Source organism: Lissotriton vulgaris, chromosome 5, assembly GCF_964263255.1.
Source record: "Lissotriton vulgaris chromosome 5, aLisVul1.2, whole genome shotgun sequence".
NCBI lineage: Eukaryota > Metazoa > Chordata > Amphibia > Caudata > Salamandridae > Lissotriton > Lissotriton vulgaris.
This window is the reverse complement of record NC_141693.1, coordinates 1,546,614,512-1,546,636,749: the sequence shown is the minus strand read 5'-3', so window position 1 is coordinate 1,546,636,749 and position 22,238 is coordinate 1,546,614,512. Positions and strand designations below refer to the sequence as shown.

General features: G+C 39.6%; 20 non-coding genes across 20 annotated transcripts; all 20 read left to right on the top strand.

Moving 5' to 3' along the window:
- Positions 1–716: 716 nt before the first annotated feature.
- On the top strand, positions 717–789 carry TRNAR-CCU (transfer RNA arginine (anticodon CCU)). Its single transcript has one exon. It is a non-coding gene; the product is annotated as a tRNA-Arg (tRNA).
- A 644-nt stretch (positions 790–1,433) lies between these two features.
- Positions 1,434–1,506, top strand: TRNAR-UCG (transfer RNA arginine (anticodon UCG)). Its single transcript has one exon. It is a non-coding gene; the product is annotated as a tRNA-Arg (tRNA).
- Positions 1,507–2,310: 804 nt separating this feature from the next.
- TRNAR-CCU (transfer RNA arginine (anticodon CCU)) lies at positions 2,311–2,383 on the top strand. The gene has a single exon. It is a non-coding gene; the product is annotated as a tRNA-Arg (tRNA).
- A 644-nt stretch (positions 2,384–3,027) lies between these two features.
- On the top strand, positions 3,028–3,100 carry TRNAR-UCG (transfer RNA arginine (anticodon UCG)). Its single transcript has one exon. It is a non-coding gene; the product is annotated as a tRNA-Arg (tRNA).
- Positions 3,101–6,216: 3,116 nt separating this feature from the next.
- TRNAR-UCG (transfer RNA arginine (anticodon UCG)) lies at positions 6,217–6,289 on the top strand. Its single transcript has one exon. It is a non-coding gene; the product is annotated as a tRNA-Arg (tRNA).
- A 3,114-nt stretch (positions 6,290–9,403) lies between these two features.
- Positions 9,404–9,476, top strand: TRNAR-UCG (transfer RNA arginine (anticodon UCG)). The gene has a single exon. It is a non-coding gene; the product is annotated as a tRNA-Arg (tRNA).
- Positions 9,477–10,279: 803 nt separating this feature from the next.
- TRNAR-CCU (transfer RNA arginine (anticodon CCU)) lies at positions 10,280–10,352 on the top strand. The gene has a single exon. It is a non-coding gene; the product is annotated as a tRNA-Arg (tRNA).
- A 645-nt stretch (positions 10,353–10,997) lies between these two features.
- TRNAR-UCG (transfer RNA arginine (anticodon UCG)) lies at positions 10,998–11,070 on the top strand. Its single transcript has one exon. It is a non-coding gene; the product is annotated as a tRNA-Arg (tRNA).
- An 803-nt stretch (positions 11,071–11,873) lies between these two features.
- On the top strand, positions 11,874–11,946 carry TRNAR-CCG (transfer RNA arginine (anticodon CCG)). The gene has a single exon. It is a non-coding gene; the product is annotated as a tRNA-Arg (tRNA).
- Positions 11,947–12,590: 644 nt separating this feature from the next.
- TRNAR-UCG (transfer RNA arginine (anticodon UCG)) lies at positions 12,591–12,663 on the top strand. Its single transcript has one exon. It is a non-coding gene; the product is annotated as a tRNA-Arg (tRNA).
- A 1,521-nt stretch (positions 12,664–14,184) lies between these two features.
- Positions 14,185–14,257, top strand: TRNAR-UCG (transfer RNA arginine (anticodon UCG)). The gene has a single exon. It is a non-coding gene; the product is annotated as a tRNA-Arg (tRNA).
- Positions 14,258–15,778: 1,521 nt separating this feature from the next.
- Positions 15,779–15,851, top strand: TRNAR-UCG (transfer RNA arginine (anticodon UCG)). The gene has a single exon. It is a non-coding gene; the product is annotated as a tRNA-Arg (tRNA).
- Positions 15,852–16,654: 803 nt separating this feature from the next.
- TRNAR-CCU (transfer RNA arginine (anticodon CCU)) lies at positions 16,655–16,727 on the top strand. The gene has a single exon. It is a non-coding gene; the product is annotated as a tRNA-Arg (tRNA).
- Positions 16,728–17,372: 645 nt separating this feature from the next.
- On the top strand, positions 17,373–17,445 carry TRNAR-UCG (transfer RNA arginine (anticodon UCG)). Its single transcript has one exon. It is a non-coding gene; the product is annotated as a tRNA-Arg (tRNA).
- Positions 17,446–18,248: 803 nt separating this feature from the next.
- Positions 18,249–18,321, top strand: TRNAR-CCG (transfer RNA arginine (anticodon CCG)). Its single transcript has one exon. It is a non-coding gene; the product is annotated as a tRNA-Arg (tRNA).
- A 644-nt stretch (positions 18,322–18,965) lies between these two features.
- Positions 18,966–19,038, top strand: TRNAR-UCG (transfer RNA arginine (anticodon UCG)). Its single transcript has one exon. It is a non-coding gene; the product is annotated as a tRNA-Arg (tRNA).
- Positions 19,039–19,842: 804 nt separating this feature from the next.
- On the top strand, positions 19,843–19,915 carry TRNAR-CCU (transfer RNA arginine (anticodon CCU)). The gene has a single exon. It is a non-coding gene; the product is annotated as a tRNA-Arg (tRNA).
- Positions 19,916–20,559: 644 nt separating this feature from the next.
- Positions 20,560–20,632, top strand: TRNAR-UCG (transfer RNA arginine (anticodon UCG)). The gene has a single exon. It is a non-coding gene; the product is annotated as a tRNA-Arg (tRNA).
- An 804-nt stretch (positions 20,633–21,436) lies between these two features.
- Positions 21,437–21,509, top strand: TRNAR-CCU (transfer RNA arginine (anticodon CCU)). Its single transcript has one exon. It is a non-coding gene; the product is annotated as a tRNA-Arg (tRNA).
- A 644-nt stretch (positions 21,510–22,153) lies between these two features.
- Positions 22,154–22,226, top strand: TRNAR-UCG (transfer RNA arginine (anticodon UCG)). Its single transcript has one exon. It is a non-coding gene; the product is annotated as a tRNA-Arg (tRNA).
- Positions 22,227–22,238: the final 12 nt, after the last annotated feature.

The window sequence follows — 22,238 nt, the reverse complement described above, 5'->3', positions numbered from 1 at the left end:
CTAATTATTCATGAAGTGGAGTACATACTGCACAGTCATTTAGATTGCATCTTCAGCCTAAAATCTTGTCCATGTTAGTGGCATTAAGAAGTGCTTCTATGTACACGCACTGAATATGTAATAGGGTTGCAGAATTTTGACTTGACAGAATGGGTTTTTAGCTTAAGGGTGTGTAGATGAAATGCAAGGTGTGTAAGTATGTGTTCATGGAGTGCTTCAAGTGTAAAAATCTGTATGATTTGTGCAGTTAAAGTGCTAATTTTGCCTACGAGAAAGAAAAGTACTGCAGAAGAATTATAAAGGATTGGCACATTGGCTGCCTTTGCTGATGACACAGTTGGCTAATTTGTAAAGCATTGGTCTATTAAGTTGCAGAGTGTGGTTGAACTTGGTTAGGAGACTTGGTGCCTGTTTCTGTGTCCTGCTGAAGACAAGGACGGCTTGATACCACTGTCAAAGCCCAGTTTATTGAGAAAAGCATCCAGGAAAGAAGAAGTGTTGAGTCGAAAGTGGTTCTCCTCCAATTTCTCTCCTCTTGCTCGAAATGCAGAGCCTCCATTATAGCACAGAACAGAGTGTTAAAGTCGGGGATGGAAGAGGATGAAAATGGGAAGTTTACTTATGGAGAGAACTGAGAAATGTCCTGTGTGCAGACACCAGTGTTTGACGATTGAATACATTTATATAATGCCTCTAGCGTGCAAGTGTTCATCTGTGCCTCAGTGGCCTAATGGATAAGGCACTGGCCTCCTAAGCCAGGGATTGTGGGTTCGAGTCCCATCTGAGGTGAAAACCAATATCCACTATTACTTTTCTAGAAAAATGTATATATTTATTACATGCTTCCGCTCAGAAGCTTATGAGGTATTAGGAACTTTGAAATGGTACCAATTTACTTCTGTACTCTCCGGACTCATGTTGGTGTTCTGAAACTACAAAGTAGATTTTTAAACACCTATCTTTGTCGGATACAACTTTGACCCGTCAGAAGATATTCCTTTGGAAGAAATGATTTGAATTGGATTGGTGTAACTGTTGTTTCTAGAGGTGGTGACAGGCTTTCAGCTACTTGAATAGGGCAAGTCAGGATTCATGAAACGTATACAACCTTTGAGCGTGTGTAAATTGGCATATCCAGAAAGGAGCAGTTTGTACTACTGTCAAAACAGTTTCTCTCCACTTCTGGAAAAATCCAGAGCTATGTAAAGCATACAACTGAGCTTTAATCTCATGAAGAAAGAGGTTTAAATGCAAAAAAGAAAACAAAAGCTTATCGTACTGGTGACATTCTCATTATATAGATTCCAAAAGAGTGCTTTAATTGAAAGGAGCTGAAAAAACACAATGGGATGTAAACCTAAATAACTATCAATATCATATTTCCCATCCTTGCATACCACCTACATTATAAAAATAAGCACAGCAGGACATATGACCGCGTGGCCTAATGGATAAGGTGTCTGACTTCGGATCAGAAGGTTGAGGGTTCGAGTCCCTTCGTGGTCGGCTTTTGCCAATGGACACACAACTCAGCTTTCCGTTCAGAATGGAAGCAGGCTCTTCCAATACTCTTATAGCCATCATGTTCTCATTCCTAATTATTCATGAAGTGGAGTACATACTGCACAGTCATTTAGATTGCATCTTCAGCCTAAAATCTTGTCCATGTTAGTGGCATTAAGAAGTGCTTCTATGTACACGCACTGAATATGTAATAGGGTTGCAGAATTTTGACTTGACAGAATGGGTTTTTAGCTTAAGGGTGTGTAGATGAAATGCAAGGTGTGTAAGTATGTGTTCATGGAGTGCTTCAAGTGTAAAAATCTGTATGATTTGTGCAGTTAAAGTGCTAATTTTGCCTACGAGAAAGAAAAGTACTACAGAAGAATTATAAAGGATTGGCACATTGGCTGCCTTTGCTGATGACACAGTTGGCTAATTTGTAAAGCATTGGTCTATTAAGTTGCAGAGTGTGGTTGAACTTGGTTAGGAGACTTGGTGCCTGTTTCTGTGTCCTGCTGAAGACAAGGACGGCTTGATACCACTGTCAAAGCCCAGTTTATTGAGAAAAGCATCCAGGAAAGAAGAAGTGTTGAGTCGAAAGTGGTTCTCCTCCAATTTCTCTCCTCTTGCTCGAAATGCAGAGCCTCCATTATAGCACAGAACAGAGTGTTAAAGTCGGGGATGGAAGAGGATGAAAATGGGAAGTTTACTTATGGAGAGAACTGAGAAATGTCCTGTGTGCAGACACCAGTGTTTGACGATTGAATACATTTATATAATGCCTCTAGCGTGCAAGTGTTCATCTGTGCCTCAGTGGCCTAATGGATAAGGCACTGGCCTCCTAAGCCAGGGATTGTGGGTTCGAGTCCCATCTGAGGTGAAAACCAATATCCACTATTACTCTTCTAGAAAAATGTATATATTTATTACATGCTTCCGCTCAGAAGCTTATGAGGTATTAGGAACTTTGAAATGGTACCATTTTACTTCTGTACTCTCCGGACTCATGTTGGTGTTCTGAAACTACAAAGTAGATTTTTAAACACCTATCTTTGTCGGATACAACTTTGACCCGTCAGAAGATATTCCTTTGGAAAAAATGATTTGAATTGGATTGGTGTAACTGTTGTTTCTAGAGGTGGTGACAGGCTTTCAGCTACTTGAATAGGGCAAGTCAGGATTCATGAAACGTATACAACCTTTGAGCGTGTGTAAATTGGCATATCCAGAAAGGAGCAGTTTGTACTACTGTCAAAACAGTTTCTCTCCACTTCTGGAAAAATCCAGAGCTATGTAAAGCATACAACTGAGCTTTAATCTCATGAAGAAAGAGGTTTAAATGCAAAAAAGAAAACAAAAGCTTATCGTACTGGTGACATTCTCATTATATAGATTCCAAAAGAGTGCTTTAATTGAAAGGAGCTGAAAAAACACAATGGGATGTAAACCTAAATAACTATCAATATCATATTTCCCATCCTTGCATACCACCTACATTATAAAAATAAGCACAGCAGGACATATGACAGCGTGGCCTAATGGATAAGGTGTCTGACTTCGGATCAGAAGGTTGAGGGTTCGAGTCCCTTCGTGGTCGGTTTTTGCCAATGGACACACAACTCAGCTTTCCGTTCAGAATGGAAGCAGGCTCTTCCAATACTCTTATAGCCATCATGTTCTCATTCCTAATTATTCATGAAGTGGAGTACATACTGCACAGTCATTTAGATTGCATCTTCAGCCTACAATCTTGTCCATGTTAGTGGCATTAAGAAGTGCTTCTATGTACACGCACTGAATATGTAATAGGGTTGCAGAATTTTGACTTGACAGAATGGGTTTTTAGCTTAAGGGTGTGTAGATGAAATGCAAGGTGTGTAAGTATGTGTTCATGGAGTGCTTCAAGTGTAAAAATCTGTATGATTTGTGCAGTTAATGTGCTAATTTTGCCTACGAGAAAGAAAAGTACTACAGAAGAATTATAAAGGTTTTGCACATTGGCTGCCTTTGCTGATGACACAGTTGGCTAATTTGGAAAGCATTGGTCTATTAAGTTGCAGAGTGTGGTTGAACTTGGTTAGCAGACTTGGTGCCTGTTTCTGTGTCCTGCTGAAGACAAGGACAGCTTGATACCACTGTCAAAGCCCAGTTTATTGAGAAAAGCATCCAGGAAAGAAGAAGAGTTGAGTCGAAAGTGGTTCTCCTCCAATTTCTCTCCACTTGCGCGAAATGCAGAGAGTCCATTATAGCACAGAACAGAGTGTTAAAGTCGGGGATGGAAGAGGATGAAAATGGGAAGTTTACTTATGGAGAGAACTGAGAAATGTCCTGTGTGCAGACACCAGTGTTTGACGATTGAATACATTTAAATAATGCCTCTAGACTGCAAGTGTTCATCTGTGCCTCAGTGGCCTAATGGATAAGGCACTGGCCTCCTAAGACAGGGATTGTGGGTTTGAGTCCCATCTGAGGTGAAAACCAATATCCAGTATTACTTTCCTTGAAAAATTTATATATTTATTACATGCTTCCGCTCAGAAGCTTATGAGGTATTAGAAACTTTGAAATGGTACCATTTTACTTCTGTACTCCCCGGACTCATGTTGGTGTTCTGAAACTACAAAGTAGATTTTTAAACACCTATCTTTGTCAGATGCAACTTTGACCCGGCAGAAGATATTCCTTTGGAAAAAATTATTTGAATTGGATTGGTGTAACTGTTGTTTCTAGAGGTAGTGACAGGCTTTCAGCTACTTGAATAGGGCAAGGCAGGATTCATGAAACGTATACAACTTTTGAGCGTGTGTAAATTGGCATATCCAGAAAGGAGCAGTTTGTACTACTATCAAAACAGTTTCTCTCCACTTCTGGAAATATCCAGAGCTATGTAAAGCATACAACTGAGCTTTAATCTCATGAAGAAAGAGGTTTAAATGCAAAAAAGAAAACAAAAGCTTATCGTACTGGTGACATTCTCATTATATAGATTCCAAAAGAGTGCTTTAATTGAAAGGAGCTGAAAAAACACAATGGGATGTAAACCTAAATAACTATCAATATCATATTTCCCATCCTTGCATACCACCTACATTATAAAAATAAGCACAGCAGGACATATGACCGCGTGGCCTGATGGATAAGGTGTGTGACTTCTGATCAGAAGATTGAGGGTTCGAGTCCCTTCGTGGTCGGTTTTTGCCAATGGACACACAACTCAGCTTTCCGTTCAGAATGGAAGCAGGCTCTTCCAATACTATTATAGCCATCATGTTCTCATTCCTAATTATTCATGAAGTGGAGTACATACTGCACAGTCATTTAGATTGCATCTTCAGCCTAAAATCTTGTCCATGTTAGTGGCATTAAGAAGTGCTTCTATGTACACGCACTGAATATGTAATAGGATTGCAGAATTTTGACTTGACAGAATGGGTTTTTAGCTTAAGGGTGTGTAGATGAAATGCAAGGTGTGTAAGTATGTGTTCATGGAGTGCTTCAAGTTTAAAAATCTGTATGATTTGTGCAGTTAAAGTGCTAATTTTGCCTACGAGAAAGAAAAGTACTACAGAAGAATTATAAAGGATAGGCACATTGGCTGCCTTTGCTGATGACACAGTTGTCTAATTAGTGTAGCATTGGTCTATTAAGTTGCAGAGTGTGGTTGAACTTGGTTAGGAGACTTGGTGCCTGTTTCTGTGTCCTGCTGAAGACAAGGACGGCTTGATACCACTGTCAAAGCCCAGTTTATTGAGAAAAGCATCCAGGAAAGAAGAAGTGTTGAGTCAAAAGTGGTTCTCCTCCAATTTCTCTCCACTTGCTCGAAATGCAGAGCCTCCATTATAGCACAGAACAGAGTGTTAAAGTCGGGGATGGAAGAGGATGAAAATGGGAAGTTTACTTATGGAGAGAACTGAGAAATGTCCTGTGTGCAGACACCAGTATTTGACGATTGAATGCATTTAAATAATGCCTCTAGACTGCAAGTGTTTATCTGTGCCTCAGTGGCCTAATGGATAAGGCACTAGCCTCCTAAGCCAGGGATTGTGGGTTTGAGTCCCATCTGAGGTGAAAACCAATATCCACTCTTACTTTTCCAGAAAAATTGATATATTTATTACATGCTTCCGCTCAGAAGCTTATGTGGTATTAGGAACTTTGAAATGGTACCATTTTACTTCTGTACTCTTCAGAGTCATGTTGGTGTTCTGAAACTACAAAGTAGATTTTTAAACACCTATCTTTGTCAGATGCAACTTTGACCCGGCAGAAGATATTCCTTTGGAAAGAATTATTTGAATTGGATTGGTGTAACTGTTGTTTCTAGAGGTGGTGACAGGCTTTCAGCTACCTGAATAGGGCAATGTCAGGATTCATGAAACGTATACAACCTTTGAGCGTGTGTAAATTGGCATATCCAGAAAGGAGCAGTTTTTACTACTGTCAAAACAGTTTCTCTCCACCTCTAGAAATATCCAGAGCTATGTAAAGCATACAACTGAGCTTTATTCTCATGAAGAAAGAGGTTTAAATGCAAAAAAGAAAACAAAAGCTTATCGTACTGGTGACATTTTCATTATATAGATTCCAAAAGAGTGCTTTAATTGAAAGGAGCTGAAAACACACAATGGGATGTAAACCTAAATAACTATCAATATCATATTTCCCATACTTGCATACCACCTACATTATAAAAATAAGTACAGCAGGACATATGACCGCGTGGCCTAATGGATAAGGCGTCTGACTTCGGATCAGAAGATTGAGGGTTCGAGTCCCTTCGTGGTCGGTTTTTGCCAATGGTCACACAACTCAGATTTCCATTCAGGATGGAAGCAGGCTCTTCCAATACTCTTATAGCCATCATGTTCTCATTCCTAATTATTCATGAAGTGGAGTACATACTGCACAGTCATTTAGATTGCATCTTCAGCCTAAAATCTTGTTCATGTTAGTGGCATTAAGAAGTGCTTCTATGTACACGCACGGAATATGTAATAGGGTTGCAGAATTTTGACTTGACAGAATTGGTTTTTAGCTTAAGGGTGTGTAGATGGAATGCAAGGTGTGTAAGTATGTGTTCATGGAGTGCTTCAAGTGTAAAATCTGTATGATTTGTGCAGTTAAAGTTCTAATTTTGCCTACGAGAAAGAGAAGTACTACAGAAGAATTATAAAGGATTGGCACATTGGCTGCCTTTGCTGATGACACAGTTGGCTAATTTGTGAAGCATTGGTCTATTAAATTGCAGAGTGTGGTTAAACTTGGTTAGGAGAATTGGTGCCTGTTTCTGTGTCCTGCTGAAGACAAGGACGGCTTGATACCACTGTCAAAGACCAGTTTATTGAGAAACGCATCCAGGAAAGAAGAAGTGTTGAGTCGAGAGTGGTTCTCCTCCAATTTCTCTCCACTTGCTCGAAATGCAGAGAGTCCATTATAGCACAGAACAGAGTGTTAAAGTCGGGGATGGAAGAGGATGAAAATGGGAAGTTTACTTATGGAGAGAACTGAGAAATGTCCTGTGTGCAGACACCAGTGTTTGCCGATTGAATGCATTTAAATAATGCCTCTAGACTGCAAGTGTTTATTTGTGCCCCAGTGGCCTAATGGATAAGGCACTGGCCTCCTAAGCCAGGGATTGTGGGTTCGAGTCCCATCAGAGGTGAAAACCAATATCCACTCTTACTTTTCCAGAAAAATTGATATATATATTACATGCTTCTGCTCAGAAGCTTATGTGGTATTAGGAACTTTGAAATGGTACCATTTTACTTCTGAACTCTTCAGAGTCATGTTGGTGTTCTGAAACTACAAAGTAGATTTTTAAACACCTATCTTTGTCGGATTCAACTTTGACCCGTCAGAAGATATTCCTTTGGAAAAAATGATTTGAATTGGATTGGTGTAACTGTTGTTTCTAGAGGTGGTGACAGGCTTTCAGCTACTTGAATAGGGCAAGTCAGGATTCATGAAACGTATACAACCTTTGAGCGTGTGTAAATTGGCATATCCAGAAAGGAGCAGTTTGTACTACTGTCTAAACAGTTTCTCTACCCTTCTGGAAAAATCCAGAGCTATGTAAAGCATACAACTGAGCTTTAATCTCATGAAGAAAGAGGTTTAAATGCAAAAAAGAAAACAAAAGCTTATCGTACTGGTGACATTCTCATTATATAGATTCCAAAAGAGTGCTTTAATTGAAAGTTGCTGAAAAAACACAATGGGATGTAAACCTAAATAACTATCAATATCATATTTCCCATCCTTGCATACCACCTACATTATAAAAATAAGCACAGGAGGACATATGACAGCGTGGCCTGATGGATAAGGTGTCTGACTTCGGATCAGAAGATTGAGGGTTCGAGTCCCTCCGTGGTCGGTTTTTGCCAATGGTCACACAACTCAGCTTTCCATTCAGAATTGAAGCAGGCTCTTCCAATACTCTTATAGCCATCATGTTCTCATTCCTAATTATTCATGAAGTGGAGTACATACTGCACAGTCATTTAGATTGCATCTTCAGCCTAAAATCATGTCCATGTTAGTGGCATTAAGAAGTGCTTCTATGTACACGCACTGAATATGTAATAGGGTTGCAGAATTTTGACTTGACAGAATGGGTTTTTAGCTTAAGGGTGTGTAGATGAAATGCAAGGTGTGTAAGTATGTGTTCATGGAGTGCTTCAAGTGTAAAAATCTGTATGATTTGTGCAGTTAAAGTGCTAATTTTGCCTACGAGAAAGAAAAGTACTACAGAAGAATTATAAAGGTTTTGCACATTGGCTGCCTTTGCTGATGACACAGTTGGCTAATTTGGAAAGCATTGGTCTATTAAGTTGCAGAGTGTGGTTGAACTTGGTTAGCAGACTTGGTGCCTGTTTCTGTGTCCTGCTGAAGACAAGGACGGCTTGATACCACTGTCAAAGCCCAGTTTATTGAGAAAAGCATCCAGGAAAGAAGAAGTGTTGAGTCGAAAGTGGTTCTCCTCCAATTTCTCTCCACTTGCGCGAAATGCAGAGCCTCCATTATAGCACAGAACAGAGTGTTAAAGTCGGGGATGGAAGAGGATGAAAATGGGAAGTTTACTTATGGAGAGAACTGAGAAATGTCCTGTGTGCAGACACCAGTGTTTGACGATTGAATACATTTAAATAATGCCTCTAGACTGCAAGTGTTCATCTGTGCCTCAGTGGCCTAAAGGATAAGGCACTGGCCTCCTAAGCCAGGGATTGTGGGTTCGAGTCACATCTGAGGTGAAAACCAATATCCAGTATTACTTTTCTTGAAAAATTTATATATTTATTACATGCTTTCGCCCAGAAGCTTATGAGGTATTAGGAACTTTGAAATGGTACAATTTTACTTCTGTACTCTCCGGACTCATGTTGGTGTTCTGAAACTACAAAGTAGATTTTTAAACACCTATCTTTGTCAGATGCAACTTTGACCCGGCAGAAGATATTCCTTTGGAAAAAATGATTTGAATTGGATTGGTGTAACTGTTGTTTCTAGAGGTGGTGACAGGCTTTCAGCTACTTGAATAGGGCAAGGCAGGATTCATGAAACGTATACAACCTTTGAGCGTGTGTAAATTGGCATATCCAGAAAGGAGCAGTTTGTACTACTGTCAAAACAGTTTCTCTCCACTTCTGGAAATATCCAGAGCTATGTAAAGCATACAACTGAGCTTTAATCTCATGAAGAAAGAGGTTTAAATGCAAAAAAGAAAACAAAAGCTTATCGTACTGGTGACATTCTCATTATATAGATTCCAAAAGAGAGCTTTAATTGAAAGGAGCTGAAAAAACACAATGGGATGTAAACCTAAATAACTATCAATATCATATTTCCCATCCTTGTATACCACCTACATTATAAAAATAAGCACAGCAGGACATATGACCGCGTGGCCTAATGGATAAGGTGTCTGACTTCGGATCAGAAGATTGAGGGTTCTAGTCCCTTCGTGGTCAGTTTTTGCCAATGGTCACACATCTCAGATTTCCATTCAGAATGGAAGCAGGCTCTTCCAATACTCTTATAGCCATCATGTTCTCATTCCTAATTATTCATGAAGTGGAGTACATACTGCACAGTCATTTAGATTGCATCTTCAGCCTAAAATCTTGTTCATGTTAGTGGCATTAAGAAGTGCTTCTATGTACACGCACGGAATATGTAATAGGGTTGCAGAATTTTGACTTGACAGAATGGGTTTTTAGCTTAAGGGTGTGTAGATGAAATGCAAGGTGTGTAAGTATGTGTTCATGGAGTGCTTCAAGTGTAAAATCTGTACGATTTGTGCAGTTAAAGTGCTAATTTTGCCTACGAGAAATAAAATTACTACAGAAGAATTATAAAGGATTGGCACATTGGCTGCCTTTGCTGATGACACAGTTGGCTAATTTGTGAAGCATTGGTCTATTAAGTTGCAGAGTGTGGTTGAACTTGAACAGGAGACTTGGTGCCTGTTTCGGTGTCCTGCTGAAGACAAGGACGGCTTGATACCACTGTCAAAGCCCAGTTTATTGAGAAAAGCATCCAGGAAAGAAGATGTGTTGAGTCGAGAGTGGTTCTCCTCCAATTTCTCTCCACTTGCTCGAAATGCAGAGAGTCCATTACAGCACAGAACAGAGTGTTAAAGTCGGGGATGGAAGAGGATGAAAATGGGAAGTTTACTTATGGAGAGAACTGAGAAATGTCCTGTGTGCAGACACCAGTGTTTGACGATTGAATACATTTAAATAATGCCTCTAGACTGCAAGTGTTTATCTGTGCCTCAGTGGCCTAATGGATAAGGCACTGGCCTCCTAAGCCAGGGATTGTGGGTTCGAGTCCCATCTGAGGTGAAAACCAATATCCACTCTTACTTTTCCAGAAAAATTGATATATTTATTACATGCTTCCGCTCAGAAGCTTATGTGGTATTAGGAACTTTGAAATGGTACCATTTTACTTCTGTACTCTTCAGAGTCATGTTGGTGTTCTGAAACTACAAAGTAGATTTTTAAACACCTATCTTTGTCAGATGCAACTTTGACCCGGGAGAAGATATTCCTTTGGAAAAAATTATTTGAATTGGATTGGTGTAACTGTTGTTTCTAGAGGTGGTGACAGGCTTTCAGCTACTTGAATAGGGCAAGTCAGGATTCATGAAACTTATACAACCTTTGAGCGTGTGTAAATTGGCATATCCAGAAAGGAGCAGTTTTTACTACTGTCAAAACAGTTTCTCTCCACCTCTAGAAATATCCAGAGCTATGTAAAGCATACAACTGAGCTTTATTCTCATGAAGAAAGAGGTTTAAATGCAAAAAAGACAACAAAAGCTTATCGTACTGGTGACATTTTCATTATATGGATTCCGAAAAGAGTGCTTTAATTGAAAGGAGCTGAAAACACACAATGGGATGTAAACCTAAATAACTATCAATATCATATTTCCCATCCTTGCATACCACCTACATTATAAAAATAAGCACAGCAGGACATATGACCGCGTGGCCTAATGGATAAGGCGTCTGACTTCGTATCAGAAGATTGAGGGTTCGAGTCCCTTCGTGGTCGGTTTTTGCCAATGGTCACACAACTCAGATTTCCATTCAGAATGGAAGCAGGCTCTTCCAATACTCTTATAGCCATCATGTTCTTATTCCTAATTATTCATGAAGTGGAGTACATACTACACAGTCATTTAGATTGCATCTTCAGCCTAAAATCTTGTTCATGTTAGTGGCATTAAGAAGTGCTTCTATGTACACGCACAGAATATGTAATAGGGTTGCAGAATTTTGACTTGACAGAATGGGTTTTTAGCTTAAGGGTGTGTAGATGAAATGCAAGGTGTGTAAGTATGTGTTCATGGAGTGCTTAAAGTGTAAAATCTGTATGATTTGTGCAGTTAAAGTGCTAATTTTGCCTACGAGAAAGAGAAGTACTACAGAAGAATTATAAAGGATTGGCACATTGGCTGCCTTTGCTGATGACACAGTTGGCTAATTTGTGAAGCATTGGTCTATTAAGTTGCAGAGTGTGGTTGAACTTGGTTAGGAGACTTGGTGCCTGTTTCTGTGTCCTGCTGAAGACAAGGACGGCTTGATACCACTGTCAAAGCCCAGTTTATTGAGAAAAGCATCCAGGAAAGAAGAAGTGTTGAGTCGAAAGTGGTTCTCCTCCAATTTCTCTCCACTTGCTCGAAATGCAGAGCCTCCATTATAGCACAGAACAGAGTGTTAAAGTCGGGCATGGAAGAGGATGAAAATGGGAAGTTTACTTATGGAGAGAACTGAGAAATGTCCTGTGTGCAGACACCAGTGTTTGACGATTGAATACATTTAAATAATGCCTCTAGACTGCAAGTGGTTATCTGTGCCTCAGTGGCGTAATGGATAAGGCACTGGCCTCCGAAGCCAGGGATTGTGGGTTCGAGTCCCATCTGAGGTGAAAACCAATATCCACTCTTACTTTTCCAGAAAAATTGATGTATTTATTACATGCTTCCGCTCAGAAGCTTATGAGGTATTAGGAACTTTGAAATGGTACCATTTTACTTCTGTACTCTTCAGCGTCATGTTGGTGTTCTGAAACTACAAAGTAGATTTTTAAACACCTATCTTTGTCGGATACAACTTTGACCCATCAGAAGATATTCCTTTGGAAAAAATGATTTGAATTGGATTGGTGTAACTGTTGTTTCTAGAGGTGGTGACAGGCTTTCAGCTACTTGAATAGGGTAAGTCAGGATTCATGAAACGTATACAACCTTTGAGCGTGTGTAAATTGGCATATCCAGAAAGGAGCAGTTTGTACTACTGTCAAAACAGTTTCTCTCCACTTCTGGAAATATCCAGAGCTATGTAAAGCATACAACTGAGCTTTAATCTCATGAAGAAAGAGGTTTAAATGCAAAAAAGAAAACAAAAGCTTATCGTACTGGTGACATTCTCATTATATAGATTCCAAAAGAGTGCTTTAATTGAAAGGAGCTGAAAAAACACAATGGGATGTAAACCTAAATAACTATCAATATCATATTTCCCATCCTTGCATACCACCTACATTATAAAAATAAGCACAGCAGGACATATGACCGCGTGGCCTAATGGATAAGGTGTCTGACTTCGGATCAGAAGATTGAGGGTTCGAGTCCCTTCGTGGTCGGTTTTTGCCAATGGTCACACAACTCAGCTTTCCATTCAGAATGGAAGCAGGCTCTTCCAATACTCTTATAGCCATCATGTTCTCCTTCCTAATTATTCATGAAGTGGAGTACATACTGCACAGTCATTTAGATTGCATCTTCAGCCTAAAATCTTGTCCATGTTAGTGGCATTAAGAAGTGCTTCTATGTACACGCACTGAATATGTAATAGGGTTGCAGAATTTTGACTTGACAGAATGGGTTTTTAGCTTAAGGGTGTGTAGATGAAATGCAAGGTGTGTAAGTATGTGTTCATGGAGTGCTTCAAGTGTAAAAATCTGTATGATTTGTGCAGTTAAAGTGCTAATTTTGCCTACGAGAAAGAAAAGTACTACAGAAGAATTATAAAGGTTTTGCACATTGGCTGCCTTTGCTGATGACACAGTTGGCTAATTTGTAAAGCATTGGTCTATTAAGTTGCAGAGTGTGGTTGAACTTGGTTAGCAGACTTGGTGCCTGTTTCTGTGTCCTGCTGAAGACAAGGACGGCTTGATACCACTGTCAAAGCCCAGTTTATTGAGAAAAGCATCCAGGAAAGAAGAAGTGTTGAGTCGAAAGTGGTTCTCCTCCAATTTCTCTCCACTTGCGTGAAATGCAGAGCCTCCATTATAGCACAGAACAGAGTGTTAAAGTCGGGGATGAAAGAGGATGAAAATGGGAAGTTTACTTATGGAGAGAACTGAGAAATGTCCTGTGTGCAGACACCAGTGTTTGACGATTGAATACATTTAAATAATGCCTCTAGACTGCAAGTGTTCATCTGTGTCTCAGTGGCCTAATGGAAAAGGCACTGGTCTCCTAAGCCAGGGATTGTGGGTTCGAGTCCCATCTGAGGTGAAAACCAATATCCACTATTACTTTTCTAGAAAAATTTATATATTTATTACATGCTTCCGCTCAGAAGCTTATGAGGTATTAGGAACTTTGAAATGGTACCATTTTACTTCTGTACTCTCCGGACTCATGTTGGTGTTCTGAAACTACAAAGTAGATTTTTAAACACCTATCTTTGTCAGATGCAACTTTGACCCGGCAGAAGATATTCCTTTGGAAAAAATGATTTGAATCGGATTGGTGTAACTGTTGTTTCTAGAGGTGGTGACAGGCTTTCAGCTACTTGAATAGGGCAAGGCAGGATTCATGAAACGTATACAACCTTTGAGCGTGTGTAAATTGGCATATCCAGAAAGGAGCAGTTTGTACTACTGTCAAAACAGTTTCTCTCCACTTCTGGAAATATCCAGAGCTATGTAAAGCGTACAACTGAGCTTTAATCTCATGAAGAAAGAGGTTCAAATGCAAAAAAGAAAACAAAAGCTTATCGTACTGGTGACATTTTCATTATATAGATTCCAAAAGAGTGCTTTAATTGAAAGGAGCTGAAAACACGCAATGGGATGTAAACCTAAATAACTATCAATATCATATTTCCCATCCTTGCATACCACCTACATTATAAAAATAAGCACAGCAGGACATATGACCGCGTGGCCTAATGGATAAGGTGTCTGACTTCGGATCAGAAGATTGAGGGTTCTAGTCCCTCCGTGGTCGGTTTTTGCCAATGGTCACACAACTCAGCTTTCCATTCAGAATTGAAGCAGGCTCTTCCAATACTCTTATAGCCATCATGTTCTCATTCCTAATTATTCATGAAGTGGAGTACATACTGCACAGTCATTTAGATTGCATCTTCAGCCTAAAATCTTGTCCATGTTAGTGGCATTAAGAAGTGCTTCTATGTACACGCACTGAATATGTAATAGGGTTGCAGAATTTTGACTTGACAGAATGGGTTTTTAGCTTAAGGGTGTGTAGATGAAATGCAAGGTGTGTAAGTATGTGTTCATGGAGTGCTTCAAGTGAAAAAATCTGTATGATTTGTGCAGTTAAAGTGCTAATTTTGCCTACGAGAAAGAAAAGTACTACAGAAGAATTATAAAGGTTTTGCACATTGGCTGCCTTTGCTGATGACACAGTTGGCTAATTTGGAAAGCATTGGTCTATTAAGTTGCAGAGTGTGGTTGAACTTGGTTAGCAGACTTGGTGCCTGTTTCTGTGTCCTGCTGAAGACAAGGACGGCTTGATACCACTGTCAAAGCCCAGTTTATTGAGAAAAGCATCCAGGAAAGAAGAAGTGTTGAGTCGAAAGTGGTTCTCCTCCAATTTCTCTCCACTTGCGCGAAATGCAGAGCCTCCATTATAGCACAGAACAGAGTGTTAAAGTCGGGGATGGAAGAGGATGAAAATGGGAAGTTTACTTATGGAGAGAACTGAGAAATGTCCTGTGTGCAGACACCAGTGTTTGACGATTGAATACATTTAAATAATGCCTCTAGACTGCAAGTGTTCATCTGTGCCTCAGTGGCCTAAAGGATAAGGCACTGGCCTCCTAAGCCAGGGATTGTGGGTTCGAGTCACATCTGAGGTGAAAACCAATATCCAGTATTACTTTTCTTGAAAAATTTATATATTTATTACATGCTTTCGCCCAGAAGCTTATGAGGTATTAGGAACTTTGAAATGGTACAATTTTACTTCTGTACTCTCCGGACTCATGTTGGTGTTCTGAAACTACAAAGTAGATTTTTAAACACCTATCTTTGTCAGATGCAACTTTGACCCGGCAGAAGATATTCCTTTGGAAAAAATGATTTGAATTGGATTGGTGTAACTGTTGTTTCTAGAGGTGGTGACAGGCTTTCAGCTACTTGAATAGGGCAAGGCAGGATTCATGAAACGTATACAACCTTTGAGCGTGTGTAAATTGGCATATCCAGAAAGGAGCAGTTTGTACTACTGTCAAAACAGTTTCTCTCCACTTCTGGAAATATCCAGAGCTATGTAAAGCATACAACTGAGCTTTAATCTCATGAAGAAAGAGGTTTAAATGCAAAAAAGAAAACAAAAGCTTATCGTACTGGTGACATTCTCATTATATAGATTCCAAAAGAGAGCTTTAATTGAAAGGAGCTGAAAAAACACAATGGGATGTAAACCTAAATAACTATCAATATCATATTTCCCATCCTTGTATACCACCTACATTATAAAAATAAGCACAGCAGGACATATGACCGCGTGGCCTAATGGATAAGGTGTCTGACTTCGGATCAGAAGATTGAGGGTTCTAGTCCCTTCGTGGTCAGTTTTTGCCAATGGTCACACATCTCAGATTTCCATTCAGAATGGAAGCAGGCTCTTCCAATACTCTTATAGCCATCATGTTCTCATTCCTAATTATTCATGAAGTGGAGTACATACTGCACAGTCATTTAGATTGCATCTTCAGCCTAAAATCTTGTTCATGTTAGTGGCATTAAGAAGTGCTTCTATGTACACGCACGGAATATGTAATAGGGTTGCAGAATTTTGACTTGACAGAATGGGTTTTTAGCTTAAGGGTGTGTAGATGAAATGCAAGGTGTGTAAGTATGTGTTCATGGAGTGCTTCAAGTGTAAAATCTGTACGATTTGTGCAGTTAAAGTGCTAATTTTGCCTACGAGAAATAAAATTACTACAGAAGAATTATAAAGGATTGGCACATTGGCTGCCTTTGCTGATGACACAGTTGGCTAATTTGTGAAGCATTGGTCTATTAAGTTGCAGAGTGTGGTTGAACTTGAACAGGAGACTTGGTGCCTGTTTCGGTGTCCTGCTGAAGACAAGGACGGCTTGATACCACTGTCAAAGCCCAGTTTATTGAGAAAAGCATCCAGGAAAGAAGATGTGTTGAGTCGAGAGTGGTTCTCCTCCAATTTCTCTCCACTTGCTCGAAATGCAGAGAGTCCATTACAGCACAGAACAGAGTGTTAAAGTCGGGGATGGAAGAGGATGAAAATGGGAAGTTTACTTATGGAGAGAACTGAGAAATGTCCTGTGTGCAGACACCAGTGTTTGACGATTGAATACATTTAAATAATGCCTCTAGACTGCAAGTGTTTATCTGTGCCTCAGTGGCCTAATGGATAAGGCACTGGCCTCCTAAGCCAGGGATTGTGGGTTCGAGTCCCATCTGAGGTGAAAACCAATATCCACTCTTACTTTTCCAGAAAAATTGATATATTTATTACATGCTTCCGCTCAGAAGCTTATGTGGTATTAGGAACTTTGAAATGGTACCATTTTACTTCTGTACTCTTCAGAGTCATGTTGGTGTTCTGAAACTACAAAGTAGATTTTTAAACACCTATCTTTGTCAGATGCAACTTTGACCCGGGAGAAGATATTCCTTTGGAAAAAATTATTTGAATTGGATTGGTGTAACTGTTGTTTCTAGAGGTGGTGACAGGCTTTCAGCTACTTGAATAGGGCAAGTCAGGATTCATGAAACTTATACAACCTTTGAGCGTGTGTAAATTGGCATATCCAGAAAGGAGCAGTTTTTACTACTGTCAAAACAGTTTCTCTCCACCTCTAGAAATATCCAGAGCTATGTAAAGCATACAACTGAGCTTTATTCTCATGAAGAAAGAGGTTTAAATGCAAAAAAGACAACAAAAGCTTATCGTACTGGTGACATTTTCATTATATGGATTCCGAAAAGAGTGCTTTAATTGAAAGGAGCTGAAAACACACAATGGGATGTAAACCTAAATAACTATCAATATCATATTTCCCATCCTTGCATACCACCTACATTATAAAAATAAGCACAGCAGGACATATGACCACGTGGCCTAATGGATAAGGCGTCTGACTTCGTATCAGAAGATTGAGGGTTCGAGTCCCTTCGTGGTCGGTTTTTGCCAATGGTCACACAACTCAGATTTCCATTCAGAATGGAAGCAGGCTCTTCCAATACTCTTATAGCCATCATGTTCTTATTCCTAATTATTCATGAAGTGGAGTACATACTACACAGTCATTTAGATTGCATCTTCAGCCTAAAATCTTGTTCATGTTAGTGGCATTAAGAAGTGCTTCTATGTACACGCACAGAATATGTAATAGGGTTGCAGAATTTTGACTTGACAGAATGGGTTTTTAGCTTAAGGGTGTGTAGATGAAATGCAAGGTGTGTAAGTATGTGTTCATGGAGTGCTTAAAGTGTAAAATCTGTATGATTTGTGCAGTTAAAGTGCTAATTTTGCCTACGAGAAAGAGAAGTACTACAGAAGAATTATAAAGGATTGGCACATTGGCTGCCTTTGCTGATGACACAGTTGGCTAATTTGTGAAGCATTGGTCTATTAAGTTGCAGAGTGTGGTTGAACTTGGTTAGGAGACTTGGTGCCTGTTTCTGTGTCCTGCTGAAGACAAGGACGGCTTGATACCACTGTCAAAGCCCAGTTTATTGAGAAAAGCATCCAGGAAAGAAGAAGTGTTGAGTCGAAAGTGGTTCTCCTCCAATTTCTCTCCACTTGCTCGAAATGCAGAGCCTCCATTATAGCACAGAACAGAGTGTTAAAGTCGGGCATGGAAGAGGATGAAAATGGGAAGTTTACTTATGGAGAGAACTGAGAAATGTCCTGTGTGCAGACACCAGTGTTTGACGATTGAATACATTTAAATAATGCCTCTAGACTGCAAGTGGTTATCTGTGCCTCAGTGGCCTAATGGATAAGGCACTGGCCTCCGAAGCCAGGGATTGTGGGTTCGAGTCCCATCTGAGGTGAAAACCAATATCCACTCTTACTTTTCCAGAAAAATTGATGTATTTATTACATGCTTCCGCTCAGAAGCTTATGAGGTATTAGGAACTTTGAAATGGTACCATTTTACTTCTGTACTCTTCAGCGTCATGTTGGTGTTCTGAAACTACAAAGTAGATTTTTAAACACCTATCTTTGTCGGATACAACTTTGACCCATCAGAAGATATTCCTTTGGAAAAAATGATTTGAATTGGATTGGTGTAACTGTTGTTTCTAGAGGTGGTGACAGGCTTTCAGCTACTTGAATAGGGTAAGTCAGGATTCATGAAACGTATACAACCTTTGAGCGTGTGTAAATTGGCATATCCAGAAAGGAGCAGTTTGTACTACTGTCAAAACAGTTTCTCTCCACTTCTGGAAATATCCAGAGCTATGTAAAGCATACAACTGAGCTTTAATCTCATGAAGAAAGAGGTTTAAATGCAAAAAAGAAAACAAAAGCTTATCGTACTGGTGACATTCTCATTATATAGATTCCAAAAGAGTGCTTTAATTGAAAGGAGCTGAAAAAACACAATGGGATGTAAACCTAAATAACTATCAATATCATATTTCCCATCCTTGCATACCACCTACATTATAAAAATAAGCACAGCAGGACATATGACCGCGTGGCCTAATGGATAAGGTGTCTGACTTCGGATCAGAAGATTGAGGGTTCGAGTCCCTTCGTGGTCGGTTTTTGCCAATGGTCACACAACTCAGCTTTCCATTCAGAATGGAAGCAGGCTCTTCCAATACTCTTATAGCCATCATGTTCTCCTTCCTAATTATTCATGAAGTGGAGTACATACTGCACAGTCATTTAGATTGCATCTTCAGCCTAAAATCTTGTCCATGTTAGTGGCATTAAGAAGTGCTTCTATGTACACGCACTGAATATGTAATAGGGTTGCAGAATTTTGACTTGACAGAATGGGTTTTTAGCTTAAGGGTGTGTAGATGAAATGCAAGGTGTGTAAGTATGTGTTCATGGAGTGCTTCAAGTGTAAAAATCTGTATGATTTGTGCAGTTAAAGTGCTAATTTTGCCTATGAGAAAGAAAAGTACTACAGAAGAATTATAAAGGTTTTGCACATTGGCTGCCTTTGCTGATGACACAGTTGGCTAATTTGTAAAGCATTGGTCTATTAAGTTGCAGAGTGTGGTTGAACTTGGTTAGCAGACTTGGTGCCTGTTTCTGTGTCCTGCTGAAGACAAGGATGGCTTGATACCACTGTCAAAGCCCAGTTTATTGAGAAAAGCATCCAGGAAAGAAGAAGTGTTGAGTCGAAAGTGGTTCTCCTCCAATTTCTCTCCACTTGCGTGAAATGCAGAGCCTCCATTATAGCACAGAACAGAGTGTTAAAGTCGGGGATGAAAGAGGATGAAAATGGGAAGTTTACTTATGGAGAGAACTGAGAAATGTCCTGTGTGCAGACACCAGTGTTTGACGATTGAATACATTTAAATAATGCCTCTAGACTGCAAGTGTTCATCTGTGCCTCAGTGGCCTAATGGAAAAGGCACTGGTCTCCTAAGCCAGGGATTGTGGGTTCGAGTCCCATCTGAGGTGAAAACCAATATCCACTATTACTTTTCTAGAAAAATTTATATATTTATTACATGCTTCCGCTCAGAAGCTTATGAGGTATTAGGAACTTTGAAATGGTACCATTTTACTTCTGTACTCTCCGGACTCATGTTGGTGTTCTGAAACTACAAAGTAGATTTTTAAACACCTATCTTTGTCAGATGCAACTTTGACCCGGCAGAAGATATTCCTTTGGAAAAAATGATTTGAATCGGATTGGTGTAACTGTTGTTTCTAGAGGTGGTGACAGGCTTTCAGCTACTTGAATAGGGCAAGGCAGGATTCATGAAACGTATACAACCTTTGAGCGTGTGTAAATTGGCATATCCAGAAAGGAGCAGTTTGTACTACTGTCAAAACAGTTTCTCTCCACTTCTGGAAATATCCAGAGCTATGTAAAGCGTACAACTGAGCTTTAATCTCATGAAGAAAGAGGTTCAAATGCAAAAAAGAAAACAAAAGCTTATCGTACTGGTGACATTTTCATTATATAGATTCCAAAAGAGTGCTTTAATTGAAAGGAGCTGAAAACACGCAATGGGATGTAAACCTAAATAACTATCAATATCATATTTCCCATCCTTGCATACCACCTACATTATAAAAATAAGCACAGCAGGACATATGACCGCGTGGCCTAATGGATAAGGTGTCTGACTTCGGATCAGAAGATTGAGGGTTCTAGTCCCTTCGTGGTCGGTTTTTGCCAATGGTCACACAACTCAGCTTTCCATTCAGAATGGAAGCAGGCTCTTCCAATACTCTTATAGCCATCATGTTCTCATTCCTAATTATTCATGAAGTGGAGTACATACTGCACAGTCATTTAGATTGCATCTTCAGCCTAAAATCTTGTCCATGTTAGTGGCATTAAGAAGTGCTTCTATGTACACGCACTGAATATGTAATAGGGTTGCAGAATTTTGACTTGACAGAATGGGTTTTTAGCTTAAGGGTGTGTAGATGAAATGCAAGGTGTGTAAGTATGTGTTCATGGAGTGCTTCAAGTGTAAAAATCTGTATGATTTGTGCAGTTAAAGTGCTAATTTTGCCTATGAGAAAGAAAAGTACTACAGAAGAATTATAAAGGTTTTGCACATTGGCTGCCTTTGCTGATGACACAGTTGGCTAATTTGTAAAGCATTGGTCTATTAAGTTGCAGAGTGCGGTTGAAATTGGTTAGCAGACTTGGTGCCTGTTTCTGTGTCCTGCTGAAGACAAGGACGGCTTGATACCACTGTCAAAGCCCAGTTTATTGAGAAAAGCATCCAGGAAAGAAGAAGTGTTGAGTCGAAAGTGGTTCTCCTCCAATTTCTCTCCACTTGCGCGAAATGCAGAGCCTCCATTATAGCACAGAACAGAGTGTTAAAGTCGGGGATGGAAGAGGATGAAAATGGGAAGTTTACTTATGGAGAGAACTGAGAAATGTCCTGTGTGCAGACACCAGTGTGTGACAATTGAATACATTTAAATAATGCCTCTAGACTGCAAGTGCTCATCTGAGCCTCAGTGGCCTAATGGTTAAGGCACTGGCCTCCTAAGCCAGGGATTGTGGGTTCAAGTCCCATCTGAGGTGAAAACCATTATCCAGTATTACTTTTCTTGAAAAATTTATATATTTATTACATGCTTCCGCTCAGAAGCTTATGAGGTATTAGGAACTTTGAAATGGTACCATTTTACTTCTGTACTCTCCGGACTCATGTTGGTGTTCTGAAACTACAAAGTAGATTTTTAAACACCTATCTTTGTCAGATGCAACTTTGACCCGGCAGAAGATATTCCTTTGGAAAAAATGATTTGAATTGGATTGGTGTAACTGTTGTTTCTAGAGGTGGTGACAGGCTTTCAGCTACTTGAATAGGGCAAGGCAGGATTCATGAAACGTATACAACCTTTGAGCGTGTGTAAATTGGCATATCCAGAAAGGAGCAGTTTGTACTACTGTCAAAACAGTTTCTCTCCACTTCTGGAAATATCCAGAGCTATGTAAAGCATACAACTGAGCTTTAATCTCATGAAGAAAGAGGTTTAAATGCAAAAAAGAAAACAAAAGCTTATCGTACTGGTGACATTCTCATTATATAGATTCCAAAAGAGTGCTTTAATTGAAAGGAGCTGAAAAAACACAATGGGATGTAAACCTAAATAACTATCAATATCATATTTCCCATACTTGCATACCACCTACATTATAAAAATAAGCACAGCAGGACATATGATTGCGTGGCCTAATGGATAAGGTGTCTGACTTCGGATCAGAAGGTTGAGGGTTCGAGTCCCTTCGTGGTCGGTTTTTGCCAAT